At 30.8% G+C, this 6356-nt stretch overlaps 1 protein-coding gene across 4 annotated transcripts in view; it reads left to right on the top strand.

The window, feature by feature from the left end:
* Positions 1 to 26: 26 nt before the first annotated feature.
* Cora (erythrocyte membrane protein band 4.1 like coracle) overlaps positions 27 to 6356 on the top strand; it is a 53252-nt gene continuing 46922 nt past the window's right edge. For all 4 annotated transcript variants that reach the window (XM_083047024.1, XM_083047023.1, XM_083047026.1 and 1 more), the window contains exon 1: positions 27 to 94. The gene's annotated coding sequence lies outside the window, so the exon portion shown is untranslated. The remainder of the gene's footprint in view (positions 95 to 6356) is intronic.

Raw genomic sequence — 6356 nt, 5'->3', positions numbered from 1 at the left:
AAGCAGTGGTATCAACGCAGAGTACTATTGTCGCCGCGCTTCTTTGCATTGGTGCGTCGTATACCGAGGCGGAGGCTGTATTCGCATCCTACAGGTAAGTGTGTCATCTTTCTTCTGACGATCGTCAACTGTTTTGCGGGGATCGTGAAGTTTTGTTTTTCTCGCATCCATGGCCACCTGATCGCCGCGTTTTCCATATCGTAATGGACGACCTGTCGTCCTCGCGATCAATGATTTTTCGATTATATCGGATAGGATCGGGTCGTAGTCGTTGATGACGTTTGTTTCGAGAGTTTGATACAGGTACTTTCTTGATAATGTGAAAAATTTTAATTCCGAGAATATAATTATTAATCTTATTAACTGCGAAACACGCATCTGAAATGAATAAAATATATATATGTAAACATACGAGCGAAACTAATATATAGTTTCTGAAAAATGGCGATAAATTTCAAGAAAGTTGGTAAATCTCATTAAATTGACAACGTAAACGGAACAAGTTCTGTGAAGTAACTCCAATGTCTCTTGGAGTTATACTTTATAGTTAGAGTCTTAAATGACCAATTTAAAGAGATCTCATTAAATGGAACAATTTTTGTTAAGCAATCCGTGTCCGACAATGTCTCTTTAAGGCGTTAGGCGTTTTTTTTTTTTTTTTTTTATTGAATGTTAATAATTGCACATTTCCTGTCCCTGAAGTTGACAGCTAAACTATGTTGCGTATTCCGTGATTCGTGATGCGTAATTCGCGATTCATGTGTAGTTCACAAATAGGAAATTTACTAAATCTAGATTCGCGAATGATTAACTATGAATAGTGTGAAGGATCTGCAATAACAAACGACGAATTTCCGTGAATTACTGCGAATCACGAATTGCAAATCTAGGATACTGGTATAATTCGGGCCAACACAAGGTCATGCGATGTAATACAGTTTTTTAATTCTAATTTACAGAAACCAAGTAAAGTTCAAGAAGACCAAAAACTGACCCAAAACCACTTTAAGGAGATATTACCGGTCACGGATTGCTTAACAAAAGTTATTCCATTTAATGAGATCTCTTTAAATTTGTCATTTTTTTTCAGAAACACTATACATATATACATCTGATCATATATCATAAATCGTTATTCCAAAGTTTTTGATTTATATTTAGATGTCGTTAGGAAAAAATTTGCTTTGATATTTTTTAACATCGATATTATATTGCATATGCACGCATTTTCTATTTTTTCTTTTTTATATTAATCAAATTTGTTTTTACATCCTACATTTGATCTTAAATATAGTTCAACGAATTTGCTGCAACATTTAATGTAAGAATTCTTTGAATAAAATGTGGATTCAGAAAGCTGTGTTTATTAAGGGGAGCACACTAAAAAATAAGAATGTATATTAATCCGATAGAAAATTTTATAAAGTCTGAAAACATGGTTAGATACATCTTTTTAAGCGCGAATTGTTGAACTGACACTGTTGTGAATTTTAAAATTTTGACAAGTACTTATTTATAATCGCGATCTATGAAGAATTTCATCGATTGATTGATTGCGTTATTGTTTTTACATCTCAAGCCGCTACGCTTCGCGTATACAGGGTGTCCCAAAATTAGACTGACAAACTTCAGGTGGTTATAAGTTATAAAGGATCAAAACAAACCAATTTTGTCAATAAATCCGTGTCTGCAAATGAGCTGTATTGGCATTAGAGAATCAGAGACTAAAACATTGTTTGATATATGTAGAATATTGTTTAACATTGTTTAAATAAGGCATTGTTGACATTATTTAACATTGTTTCAATAAGACATTGTTGACTAAGCTCAGTTTCACAGCATTGAGTATTTTATTCAGCATTACACTCAGTATTTATTATTATTTAGTCGAAATTCATGTTCAAAATGAACAAATTTTCTTATAAAGAATTGACTGATATATGTACATTTGATTTATGGGGAAGCTAGATGTAATGAAAGAAAAAATATACTTCATTTCAAAAACCACTCTAGTATCAAAACGGCTCATTTGCAGACATGGATTTAATGACAAAATTGGCTTGTTTTGATGTCCTTTATAACCTGAAGTTGTCGGTTTAATTTTGGAACACCCTGTATATGTGTTGTGTGTATGTATACAGTCACGCAATATAAGAGAAGGAAGCACGAGTTACGTGAGAAGTATCATATATAAACGAACAGGTATCAAGCGTCGATGGCACGAATCGATGGTACGCGTCAATGGTACCAATCGATTACGAGACTATCGCATGTATATCGGGTGTATTAAGAAGAAAAGACGTAAACATATAATGCAAGAGAGAAAATATTAGGAATAGGAATAAATATATTATATATTAGGAATAGAAATCTTTTTTTAAGGAATTATTTTATTTCAAATCAAGGAAACGAAATGGACTAACGTATAATGTATTGAGAATTAAGGAGTAAGGAATAAAAATAACGAAATATATTAAATATAAATTATACAGTCATGGCAGTCGATCATAATATCGAATTATCGAATACATGAAATGTATATTTTTTATTAAGCATGTGAATAAATATAGAGAATATATACAAATATATAGACAATGGGGAACGATTTGAACGTCAATATAAATGAAGAAAATTATTATAAAATTATATATAGTATATATGTTTATATATAGTATATATGTATAATTTTATAATAATTTTCTTATATGTTTATATACATATAGTATAAAAAGAATTATATATAGTATATATATTTGTAAATAATTTGATTTTTACAAAATGCATTAGTTTACAAAAAAATAAAACATTCTCAAGAGAAAATAAAGAAAATTTGAATGTCTAAAAAGTATTTTGTTTTTTGTAGAGACAATTGTAATATAAAATTTAAAAAAATTTGAATAAATATCGTAACGTCATTAATTAACGCTACTCTGGAGTTAAAAGTTTTTTTATTGTTTTTTAAAATTAGAAAAAAATATTTTCTAAAAAATAATATTTATATATTATTCTGGTATAGTCAAAAAAAGAGATCTACATCATTTTTAAGTTCTTTCACAAAAGAAAAATTATCTAGATTATTTTTTTTATAAATAGGATAGGACGAATCCAGCATCTATTTGTCTAATGTATGTTTTCTTGTTTTTTTTAAATATAAAATTCCCCTTAATAGAAAACCGAACATGATAATGTTGGATTAGAAAAATCTGGGATTAGAGATTTCCTTATATTTCTTTATATTGGTTAGCAATGTCTAAATCTATATTATTTAAATTTATAAACTATATTTAAATATTATTGATTACGTTACGGCTGCATGATAATTTTTATATTTATATTTTATATTCTATTCTTTTTCATTGTACGTTACATTTAATCTCTATTTCCAATTTCTATTTCTGTTATTTAATTTATCTATTTATACTTCTAATATTTTTTCTATTGTGCGCAGAGTCTAACCATTGTGACGCGATGATATACAAAGCTTAAGTGTTTCCAGTTTTTATCAAAAATTTCTGTTTTATTTGCATCATATTTTTTATAAAGGAATATTGGAAAAACTATTCAAAGATTTTTGTCTTACATCAAAAGATTAATAGTAAATTAATTTGGTCATCTTTAATTTCAATTTAAGCTTAAACATAGCAATATAGTAATGCTATTTTGTTTGGAATAAATCTATATAATCTTTGAATGCTTAATTAATGTAAAAGTGATATTTTCGATATAAAATTACATATTTGATTGCTACCGCCGTTACATTCAAAATTTTTCAAAGAAAGATTAAAGAAAAATTAGAAAGAAAAAGAAAAAAGATTAGAAAGAGAGGGGGAAAAAGATGGAGAGGGAGAGAAAGAGAGAAGAAAAAGGAAATTTATTTCAAAATTGATGTATAAAGAATGTTGCTTTAATACATTTTACTCATTCACACAAAATAATTATAGTACTTTAGTCCTTCAAATAATATTTTATTGTTTAAACTTACTTTTCTTTAAAAATGATGATATATTTAAAAAATATGCCAATGGAAACCTATATACATTGTATCATTTATTATACTATGTTTTAACAGAAAATTTGTTATATCTAATAATCTATAATACGATGTGTGCTTTTACTAAAATATCTATGTATACAGGGTGTCCGGTAATAGTCGCATCAACCGTCGTGTGCAGGTAGAGCTAGTTAAACCGAGTAGAAAAGTCCTCTACCATTTTGCGATATTCTCAATAATAAGAGAGATATTAATTAATAAAGATCGGCCAATTCGCGTGACGACGGCGAGAAGAGACAGCCCAGTTTTATGTCGTTACTAAGCATGCGGCGAAAAGAAACAGTATAATGTTACACGGTTGCTAAGCGCGCGATGAAGCGGGGTGGAGCGCTTTACAAAAGACAGTAACTCTATACGAGTAGCGCTAACTCTGGACCCCCGAGTGGGCTGTCTCTTCTCGCCGCACGCTTATCATCGCGCGAATTGGCTGATTTTCTTTAATTTATTTCTCTCTTATTATTGAGAATATCGCAAAATGATAGAGGACTTTTCTACTCGGTTTAACTAGCTCTACCTGCACACGACGGTTGATGCGACTATTACCGGACACCCTGTATATTTTATAACATAATTATGATATATACACAACTTGCATATACAGGGTGTTCCGTAAGTCGAGGTAAATCGCTCGGGAGATGAATGGGGATCCAAAAACAAGAAAGAAAGTTGATACAAACATAGGTCCAAAAATGCGTTGTTTTCGAGTTATCGCCATTTTATGTTAAAATTTAAAATTGCTTTGCTTTCAAATTTTTTTGTCAAAATTGAAACATGAGATGGTTTTTATGAGTTTCAAAACATAACTAAAGTCAAATAAAAGTTGCGGACACACACACACACACATACGGCAGAGAGGGTTTGGAGTCACTAAATACCACAGGAGTGACGAACTGTGGGGTCCTGATCTTTGCCAAGGGATGCTAAGCGGGCTGTACCTCCACGTGGTGCATCCTGGGTAGTGCTAAAGCAGCCCGCAACTTTCATTTGACTTTAGTTATGTTTTGAAACTCATAAAAACCATCTCATGTTTCAATTTTGACAAAAAAATTTGAAAGCAAAGCAATTGTATCAACTTTCTTTCTTGTTTTTGGTTCCCCATTCATCTCCCGAGCGATTTACCTCGACTTACGGAACACCCTGTATAAGATATATGTAGACTTACAAGATATATTTACAGAATTTCTCGAAACGTAATATGCATCAATGAAAGCAAAATAATTTATATATTGATAGTATATGAATATATTTCTATGTACAATTTTTTGGATGAGTAAAATGTATATTAAAACAACATTCTTTGTATATCAGTTTTTGAAATGAACGCTTATTTGATGCCCTTCTTTAACCATTTTGAAAAAGGATAGTTTTTTAATGATATATCATGCATTTTTTAGTATATATTCCTTTCTAAAAAAGGCATGTTATTGACATTTTTGTCGCTTTTCTGCGATGATGATGGCTGTCTCGATTCGCGTGTGCGTTATATTCATAGCATCGAGCAGCTGTCATCACGAGGGTTAACGGTTTGACAGTTGTTCAAAAATAAAATTACAATTATTAAAAATTTAAATTATTATATTATCGGATAATGGCGCGCGCTTGTGTTGTCTAGTAATAAACAAAAATTTGCCAATAATAAACATTTATTTAGCAATTGCAAAGTTTAAACAAATAATCCTAAAAGAGCATACCATACATATTCTTGAAGAACATGCGTTCTTTTGTTCAATTCCTTTTTTAAAGCATTAAAGCATCAGCATTGTTTTATAATATAATGATTTTTTAAAGAGTTATTCAATTTTTCCTCAAAATCGAAAGTTATTGTGTTTGAAAAGCTCTTACATCACCTAAAATGATCACCGTCATTATCTGTATAAATTACTGAACCCAAGATGTTCCATGTGGAAATAGAAATGGATAGGTCGGATTTAAATCTTGTGTGAGAGTGTGCGTGCGTGCGTACATGTGTGTATGTGTGTGGGGAGGGGTGTTTAGTGCGTATTGCTTTTGCTCTCACATTTAGCAATTTTTCTATTTGTTTGGCCATTGTTAATCTAATTTGTCATTTTTTCCTGTTCCACATTGTCCCATTTCTTTCGTAAGGCGTTGCGGAGTGCTGCTCATTTCAGCATTATGTTTTCTAACTCTCCGTTTCAGTATGTCTCATTAATCCTCTATAGGATTCATATCCGGACTCATAGCTGGCCACATTCGTTGTATGTTCATGTCATTAAGGAAGTCAATCACTATTTGTACTACGTGTGGTCTCGCGTTATCCTGCATCAATTAAAAAATGTTAACAATG

The sequence above is a fragment of the Prenolepis imparis genome, unplaced genomic scaffold, assembly GCF_030444845.1.
Source record: "Prenolepis imparis isolate NDT839.2.m4 unplaced genomic scaffold, iyPreImpa1.0 SCAF_9, whole genome shotgun sequence".
In the NCBI taxonomy this organism is placed as follows: Eukaryota; Metazoa; Arthropoda; class Insecta; order Hymenoptera; family Formicidae; genus Prenolepis; species Prenolepis imparis.
Note: the sequence above shows the minus strand (reverse complement) of the source record. Positions and strands in the feature narration are given on the sequence as shown.